Below are 10,212 nucleotides of genomic sequence, written 5' to 3' on the forward strand. Positions count from 1 at the left end.
GAGTGTGACTACAATTTATCTATTCAAGTTGTTCCTTGATTATCATGTTGTCTTCTCTGTTGAATTCTCCTCTGTCTTTCTTTTTTTGTGACAGTTTTTTTGCCTCATTATATATTTTTTATTATTTAATTAAATGTATTCAATACTTCTCTATAGATAAAGGCTAAAATGATTTTTTCTTCCTAAAGGGCTATTCATAAAGCAAGGGTCAGTGAACCTTCCTAAAGTACTATTCAGCTGTCCTTACATAGACAGTAAGACAAAACCTTGCTTTCTAGGAGATGCAGGTCCAGAGGATATGTGAAGATTAACAAAAAATCTAACATTAAGTATATTCATCTTGCATGTTTTAGTTGATGTATTTCCTGCATTTGCTATCCCTCATAAACATGATTATTTGTTTGCCTCTTGTTAGAAAGGGGTAATTCGGGGATAATTGCTGCACAAGGCCTTGGGCTAACTTGGAATGTGTGTTACTCAATTTAAAATTATGTTGTTGTTAACTCAATGTAGCTTAGTGTTACTGCCACCTGATTCAAGAAAAAAACGAAGTTGGATAAATAAGCTTAGAGTGTATTGTCTGAAGATCCAAGGCCCAAATTATTTGTTGAAGCCTGAATTTTATATTACCATGTATTGACTGAAAATCTAGAAATATATGGTAGTATTTTTTTTCTTGAGCTTTACTGTGTTATCAAAAAGCCCTATTTCTTTTCAACTTGTATGGATGTCTGGGGCTTGGCATGGTTTTTTGGCTGGATGTTTACACAGCAGCTGTGTGAAGGCAAAACACTCTTCTGCTTTATATTTGTTGTAACTTGTTTTATGGTGCATCTATAGGCTGCAATAGTCAGTATATGTTGATGCAAACTTGGAACCCCGACGTTAACCCTATTAATACAGAGTTGGAGATCCATGTTAAAATGAATTACTGTATTGTGTTAATGCTGAGTTGGGGACCATGCTAAAATAGGTTACTGTATTATATTAAGTTGGGTGTTAGGGTTCAAAACTCATTACACATCAAATAAATATTAAAAACTCGTCCAAAAGCCCAAACAAGAAGATTCAATCCGTAACATATGCAATAGCAAATTCATCCAACAATCTACAGAGGAGAATGCCACTGTGAAAACATATACCCACCATAGCACACAAACTATCTATAACCTGATACCATCAATCACAAAATCCATGAAGAGATGGCATATCTGCAACTGAAAATTAAAACAGCAGAGAAAAATTCTTTTAGTTCTTTTCATGTCCCTAAATGCCCCTTACACAGGTGAAGGCCTAATCTCTGAAAGCCTAAGGTGAAAGCCTAATCTCTGAAAACAACCTTAATATTAGATTTCAGCCAAAGATACAATTCTGATATATACCATACAATGACAAGAAGCACCTTTCACCAATGCAAATAACCCAGAACTAAATAATATTGCATTTCTAATTTATGAGCTGATATGCCAACCAGTCTTCAACCAGCAACTAATATACCATGCAATAATATGAAATAACACCATTCACTTATCACCTATTGACCGATTATCTGATTTAGATGCTTCAGTCACAGGCCCATTGTCCTCGGATCGTCCATATTTTTAGGGGGAGATAACTATGTCCACACTTTTTCTTTCGCCTCATTTTTTCTTATACTTTCTTCTGTAGTACTTATCATTAGTATCATTTGGTTCGTTTTTCTTGTTGTTATTCCAGAATTTGTCCCATATTATTTTTATTAGATGTGGCATTTTGTTAAATTCTTCTAATCTTTTGTTCCATTCTTAGAAACTGTTGATATTTTCTGCTTGCTGCTCTTCCATTTTCCTCAAAGACTATGTTGTTCTTTGAGCTTCCTCCAAGATTTTGCATATTTTTGCCAAAAAACTACTTCCGGTGGTTCCATTAAGTCCAAAAAACCCCAACCCCAACCGTAATTCTGTCATGGCATGACTCTGAGCTTTCTGATCAATCTCCTCCTTTTCTTTCTCCAGTCTCTCCAGCTCTTCCTTGTAAGGATGGATCTTCGTTGCAAGGGGCGTAGGCATGATCTTCTCGAAAGCTCTTGCTATCTGAAACCACACCAAAGAAAAAAGAATATCAGTGAAACCACAACTAAAAATCCCAAATCAGTGAATCCTGAGCCCCAGAAATGCTAAAGAAGCTCTAATTTAGATATACCTTGTAAGGACGAAAATAGACAGTCTTTTTCAATACGAGACCATGGCCCAATTCGTCAAGTAGCTTCGTTATTCCTTTCGCTTCTTCCTCTGAAGTCCCCTCCAACGACTCCACGTAAACTCGCAGCAGCTCGTCATATGAAATGCGGTCATCGTGAATCCACTGTATTCTTTTTTTGGCATCCTCCAACCGGACGAATCTCAGCAATCTCCCGTCGTCCTCCGTCGATATCTGCCCGGCAGGAGGGCGGGCGTTCAAATACTGCAACTATTCCTGCCATTGGAAGAATAGTTGGGAAGGAGGGAAAAGGTGGGACTGAAACTGAGATTGGCTCACCTTCGTCTGTTCCTGCCTGTACAAGAAACGGGAAGGGTGGCCACCAAAGGTGGTCTGCAGTTTAAAGGTCGAAACTCCACAGAAACGAAGGGCATCAAGGGCATTGTGGAGGTATGCGCAGGTTCTGCAATTGGCAATAACCATGAATTCAAATCACAGTGACCACTCCATTCTGCCCGTGTCTCTTCCCCTTGCCATTGATCTAACGCTTGAAATTTGTGTAATCGTCTAACATCTAATCGTATGGTGCACAAAATGACACGTAATCAAGGAAGGGAGTTGATTCCAGAGGGAACGCCTTACGGCGTAAATATTAGAGTTTCCAAAATTTTGTAATAATATGTGTTGATTCCAGAGGGAACGCCTTACGGCGTAAATATTAGAGTTTCCAAAATTTTGTAACTACCTTAATATGTGACAATTTTATGACGACGTGTGATATCACATAAATCATAATATAAACCTGAAAATAGTGGAGAAAGTACAACACCAAACCACTATCAGTTTGTTTGGATAAGTACACATTGTAGTGGGATGTGTCCCACTACATCTAAATCGGAAGCATGATTTGTATTAGATAATCTTCTTACATTGCTATTGGTTTGGCATCTTTAGTGAAATACAAGTTTCACGATTCAACTTTTTCTCACATCTATCTTTGAATGTAAGCGCAACTGTAAACAATAATAATTTTAACATTCGCTCGTTCCCAAAGATGATAGAGTTCATGTAGAAATAGATGAGGTTTTCTCATGTATCATGCATTCGCAGCTGTTAGTGCGGTGTGTACTGTAATTATATTGCCCCCGTTTATTGAAATTGTGGCCCCATTATTTTAATGAAAATTTACAAATTTAATAGCCGCAGAAAATTAGAAAGCTATGTAAATGATTTTATTTATTTATTTTTTTTATAGAATTTGGAGATAAAATTATTTCAATTTAAGGTGAGGAAGATGTGTTGAATTTTTAAAAGATTTTTAATTGATTTTTAGATTAATTTTTGGGAAATATTTTCATCTTAATGTTTTGTATTGATTTTATGAGATTGTTCCAATTTTAATATGTTTATATTCTATGGAAATTAATATTTTACAATAAGATGTGCAATTCTTTTTATTTTCTCAAGTTAAATTGGATTTGTGCCAAGTGACTTGCAGCTCACCAAATTTCTATGAATTTGAGATTATTCAAATTCTAATAAACTCATATTCTAATTAGAGGGGAAAATTAATATATAAGAAAATTTTATTTAGCAAAATGGTCCATTTTACAATAAGATGTGTAATTCCTTTTTTCCTCAAGTTAAAATTGACTCATAAACTTTTTATACATAATTAGTAAAATAAATATGTACATTAATAAAATTGTATTTCTGTAGCCGCTGCCACCAATTTCCTAGAGATTTGAGATTATTCCAATTCTAATATGTTTTTATTCTAGGGAAATTAATGTATAAGCAAAATTTATCGAGCAAAATGGTATATTTTACAATAAGATGTGTAATTCTTTTTCTTTTCTCAAGTTAAATTAGATTCGTGTCAAGTGGCTTGCAGCTCACCAATTTTCTAAGGAATTGAAATTATTCAATTCTAATAAGTTCATATTCTAATTAGATAGGGAAATTAATAAAAGCAAATTTTATTTAGTAAAATCATCCATTTTACAGTATTGAAATTATTCAATTCTAATAAGTTCATATTCTAATTAGATAGGGAAATTAATAAAAGCAAAATTTATTTAGTAAAATCATCCATTTTACAATAAAATATGTAAATTTTTTTTTCCGTCCAATTAAAATTGACTCATAATCTTTTTATAAATAATTAATAAAATAAATATGTACATTAATAAAACATTCTTAGTATTACAATAATTATTTTTATTATATTTATGAATCTTTCAATAACCACATTAATATTTTTAATATAATTATATTAATAAATATATAAATAAAATTCACCACTTTTAGAGAGAGACATCAAAACTTAGTGTTCCATGAAAATTTCCCTTAATTTCAATCAAAATAAAAAAATAATTGGCCCAGAAGAATAGTGAAAACATCTACCATCAAACCGTTAGAGAACAGCCACGAAAATGTTTGCCCGTTATTTCGAGAGAATTCAAGCGTAAAGGAGAATCCGAACGACATGATATGACGTATCTGCAATGAATTCAACCGTTGCTTCGATTGACATTTGGTGTTTTCATTTGAAAATAAGATAGAATGTCGGCCGCTCCCTCTCAACTGTGTCGAATGCTCTCCACTTTCTATGAGAATCCTTGGCCATCTGTTTTGATATTATGTGGAACTAAACATGACGCTTACATCAACTAAGAGCACTAACACTGCATGTTCGTCCGGTGTAAGTTTATTTCAATAAAACAAAATAATTGTACTAACAATGAGCGCGCGTGTTTCGGATGCCAAATTCAAGATTGACTGCGTTCAAATGACAACCGTTAGATTGCCGTATAAGAGTCCAGGATTCAGATATTTTGATTATAACGTACATAAAAATAATTATTTATTTCAATGCATGATCACCTTTTTTTTAGGTGTCGTGATCATCCCGTGTTTAGCAAATTCACAAGTAAATTTATCAATTACTGGAGCACTATGGTGCACGGATGTGAAACATTCAAACAAGAACAATTACCGCAGCAATAAGCAAGGACCTTGATAAAGAGCACTCAAATCGCTTTCATTCTGGTAACCTTAAACGGAATCTAGTAGGCAACAACTTCCTGAAGTAAATTGATTAGTTGCCCCATTTGTTACTGTGTGTAGAGATCACATTAACCTTCATAGTTGGGGATTGCAAATATGGATGGTTGAAATTACCAAATTTTAAGGAAACATTAGTGCCCTAAAACTAATCAGTAACAGTTCGAGTACCCGTTATCAATGTCAGCAGCCGTGGCTCCGATGCTCTTAAATTTATGCCCGGATTAGAGAAATTTAACTCACTGTAGCGCAGTAATTTTGTCAAATGGTGACAAGAAATTTGATAGTAAACTGCCAAAATCATGCTAAATGAAATCCACTTCTGAAATTTGGCCTGGGGATCCATTTCGGCATGACCCACATGCTGCAAAGTGCGCTTTCGGTATTACAAATTATGCAAACAACTTACACAGTGCTATCCCACTATGCCGTAGTGGACATAAATAATCTTTTAAGTGGCCAAATTTCTAAAGCCACTAAATGGACTCTATATAAGAAACTCTGCACTCAAAATACTTTCAAAGCAAATCGTCTCTCGAATATTCAGACAAGCTTCATAGAATTGCTGGTGCAGAATCTTTTTCTGATCAATTCGAATCGCTGTGATGCATTGCAACTGACAATAGTTTATATATAAGTTTAGGGCCCCAAGTTCTATTGTATCAAGGATTGTCCTTCTGGTTTGTCAATGGCGGACCAAAAGTCCAGCGAGTGTAACATCAACATTGAAAGTAGCAGAGCAGAAAATTCTGAAAGTAATTTTGCTGAGGAGCCCAATATATTTACAAGATCAAACGAAATTCCAATCTGGAAGCTCGTTCTGAATGATTTTTTTAGAAGAGTATGGAAGATGGGGAAAGACGATTGGCGAAAAGTTATACACGCGATCAAGGTTGGGCTTGCACTGTCAGTGGTATCTCTGTTCTATCTCATGGAGCCTTTATTTAATGGTGTGGGTAATAATGCCATCTGGGCTATCATGACCGTTGTGGTGGTTTTTGAGTTTACTGCAGGTAATTGCTAACACTTTTCGTTGATTATTCGATCAATTAGTTTAATCGATGCAAATCCTTGGATTAATACTATCGAACTTGAACAAACCTTTGTTCCGGTTCAGAATTACTGTTTTGTGTTTTTTCTTTTATACGTTAATGTAATTATAAATGCAGATGCGTCCATGTTTAGATCGTTTGGCTTTATAAAATTGGATTTAAAATGTCCTCATCTCAATAGGTTGAACAATTTTGTTAAAACCAAAGGTAATCGTAAGATATGACCTAATATTTTTGATTGGATATGCGTGCGAGTATAAGATTTCTTGTGAAATATCCTTGTGCGGGTGCCACTCTTATTAAGGGCTTGAATAGAGGAATCGGGACAGTGCTCGCAGGATCTCTTGGTATATTGGTTGGATGGGTAGCCCAAAGGGCCGGGACAGTAGGAGAACCCATTCTTATCGCTGCTTCGTGTTTCATTCTAGGTTTGATGATGTGCTGAACCTGTTTTTTGAATATTAAAAAATTGTATGATACACCTGTAAAAAGAAGTAACTTCCAAGAATATTTAGGAATTTACCGGGTGAGATTAAACTAATTATTATTTTAACAGGCATCTATCTAACATTGTTTTTTAAAATATATTTTTAAAATTTACAATAATATGAAAATAATAGAAATTTTGGTAACTCTGAAAATAATAAAAATTTTGATAAGATTAACAAAATTTTAAAGTTCTAAAATAAATTTGGGAGGGTGCAGAATCTATTTCCACCGCTTAAAAATTATTAAACTGTTTTTTTAAATTCTTTAACCAGATTCCGCAAAAAAAAATCTTATTCAAACTGATTTTTTTAATTCTTTAACCAGATTCCGTAAAAAAAAAATATCCTCGTGATATCGGTAGGCATGGCCAAATTAAATTAAAAAAGCTTGGACATTTTACTTTAGATATCGTTCTTACCATAATTGTTTTTACAGGGGCATCTGCAACATACCTTCGGTTTTTCCCCAAAATAAAACGCAAATACGATTACGGCGTTGTGATTTTTATCCTGACCTTCAATATGATAACAGTCTCCGGATACCGGGTTGACAACATATTTCTCATGGCTTACGAACGGCTTTCTACAATAGCGATTGGTTCCGCTATTTGCCTCGTTATAAGTTTATTCCTACTAATGGATTGTAGGTAAGCAATTTCAAGAATGAGGCAATGATTGGAATTTCCACGGATTTCTCACATTTCTTACCCAAGAAAGGAGCCAAATGACCTGACTGAGGATGAGGTGCGAGTTCCAAATGGAATTAGCGTTGCAGTGAAGAAATGAACACAGCTGAGCAGAGACTCGGATTGGAATCCTGCAACAAATTCATTCACTTGAGCAAAGGGCGCGGCAGCACAGACATAAAAATCGAGCTATCGTGAGATTTATATGGGTGAAGCAGCAGGGATGGTAGATCTTTGGGCATTTTGGTGTAGATCATGCACCGGTAGGTTTGCACAGGGCAAGGTAGCCGGTCTGCGTTAGGTATACAGTGCGGTATCTTTTTCGGGTGTCTGTTTGCTGCACCATGATTATAACAAGCCCATATCAGCTGCGAAACGAGCCGCTGAAACGAATGGCTCGCTGGCGGTGGGTCCGTCCTGCTTCTTCATTAACCTTTCAGTGTTCCAGATCAACGATCACACTTCATTCCATCGTCTAACATCATAAATCTACGGTCAACAACAAAACACAGCAGCACCTGGGGTAATTCATTTCAAATGGAAACGCCTTACGGCTTAATTATAAAATTTCAAACTCTAAATCCAAGGGAGATGGAATCAATTAAAGTTGTACTCAGAGAGATGGAATTAACTCCAACTAAAGAAAAAAAATAGAGGAAAGGTAAATAAAAACTAGATTTTACACTTATTTTAACATTAAAATTATTAAAAGTTAGGCAATGTTAATTTAAAATTTCAAACTTTTAATTTAAGAGAACTAGAATTGGAATAAGAAAAGGGAAGCTAAAAATAAATAAATAATTGAATTATACAGTGATTTTAACCTTAAAATCATGAATAATATAAACTCCTATCATCTTATGGCTTGATATCAGAGATTGATAATGATTGGTCAATCATTATTGAACTAAAGGGACATTTCATAGGAAAAAAAAGATGGAAGAAATTAATTCTACTACATCTCTCCCTCTATTTACACCACCTTCAACTTTACTTATCATCCCATCGTCACTACATGTGGAACCAATTCTCATCCCCTCTATGTTTCCTTGAGTATTTGTGGTTGTTCAATGATTTCACATTTTCTCTCCATCCATGCTCAGATAACACATATTGTTATCAAGAAAAAGGAAAATAAACAAGAAATTAAAAAAAAAAAAAAATTATGATTTAACCTTGCCAGATATATACTACTCCAATTGATTGATTCATTGGAATGAAAACCTTCCTCCCTCCATTATCCATTTGTTCTCTACACATGTCACCATTATTCTAGACCGCAACAAACCAATGAAATTTTTAAAAATTAAAAAAAAAAAAAATATAAGTGCACATAGTAAAAAAAATGGATATATATATATATATATATATATATATATGTGTGTGTGTGTGTGCACGCGCGCATATTATTAATACAAAGTAGCTAGTGAAAACAATAGAGTATTTAATAAAAAATAACTTATAAAAGTATACATCCCAACCAATTCCCTAGATTGAAATCTCTTAAATATAATGCATGTTTGTAAAATGAAATATGATTATATAGCAATAAGAATATAATTTACAGTGAAATAGAGGGTGGAATTTAGACTCAAATTCCTCAAGTTCAAATCTCAGTGGAATCTCTAAAAAAAATTAACTGCAAAAATACTACCAAGTAATCTTCAAATTCTAGACACAAAAATAGAAAACAATGAGTTTTGGGGTGGAATATAGCATAGGGTTCCATGGTATAGTGCTCAAGGTAATGAACTCTTATATATATATATATATATATATATATATATATATATATATATATATATTCTTTAAAGAATGAATTTAATTATAACCAAAGACATTACAACAAAAGCAACAACTTACCCAATTTTACCTACATAATGTGTTGTATGAATCCTTGTGGGTCAATTTAACTGACCCTAGTAAGACTATGGAGGAACGAATGGTAAAAATATCATATGATGATTTTATGGTCTATTCCATTCTATGGGAATATTTTAAGTTGCTCTACCTTGGCAAGGTGTAAATGGCTGCAATTTTCGTGCTCCAAAAAAAAAAAAAAAAAAAAACTGGAAAAATCCCTAGAAGGGAGACTCGTTCTGAGAGAATTCTTATTATACAGTCTCCTTTTAATCATTTGAATGAAAACCTTCCTCCCTCCATTATCTGCTTTTTCTCTACACATGTCACCATTCTTCTAGACGCAACAAACCAATGAAAATTTTAAAAATTAAAAAAATATATATAAGTGCACATAGTAAAAAAAAATGGATATATATATATAGCGTGTGCATATTATTAATACAAAGTAGTTAGTGAAAACAATAAAGTATTTAATCAAAAATAACTTATAAAATTATACATCCCAACCAATTCCCTAGATTGAAATCTCTTAAATATAATGCATGTCTGTAAAATGAAATATGAATGTATGACAATAAGAATATAATTTACAGTGAAATAGAGGGCAAAATTTAGACTCAGATTCCTCAAGTTCAAATCTCAATGGAATCTCTAAAAAAAATTAGCTGCAAAAATACTACCAAGTAATCTTCAAATTCTAGACACAAAAATAGAAAACAATGAGTTTTGGGGTGGAATATAGCATAGGGTTCTATGGTATAGTGCTCAAGGTAATGAACTCTTATATATATATATATATATAGATATAGATATATATATATGCAAAATTTAGACTCAGATTCCTCAAGTTCAAATCTCAGTGGAATCTCTAAAAAAAAT

General features: G+C 33.6%; 1 pseudogene; it reads left to right on the forward strand.

Annotated features, from left to right (window-relative positions):
* The first annotated feature begins 5,932 nt into the window (after window positions 1–5,932).
* LOC149142471 (aluminum-activated malate transporter 12 pseudogene) lies at window positions 5,933–7,435 on the forward strand (annotated as a pseudogene).
* The last annotated feature ends 2,777 nt before the right edge of the window (window positions 7,436–10,212 follow it).

This window comes from Pinus tabuliformis, chromosome X (assembly GCF_031772625.1).
Source record: "Pinus tabuliformis cultivar Carrire ecotype Pingquan chromosome X, CPIR1, whole genome shotgun sequence".
Lineage (NCBI taxonomy): Eukaryota > Viridiplantae > Streptophyta > Pinopsida > Pinales > Pinaceae > Pinus > Pinus tabuliformis.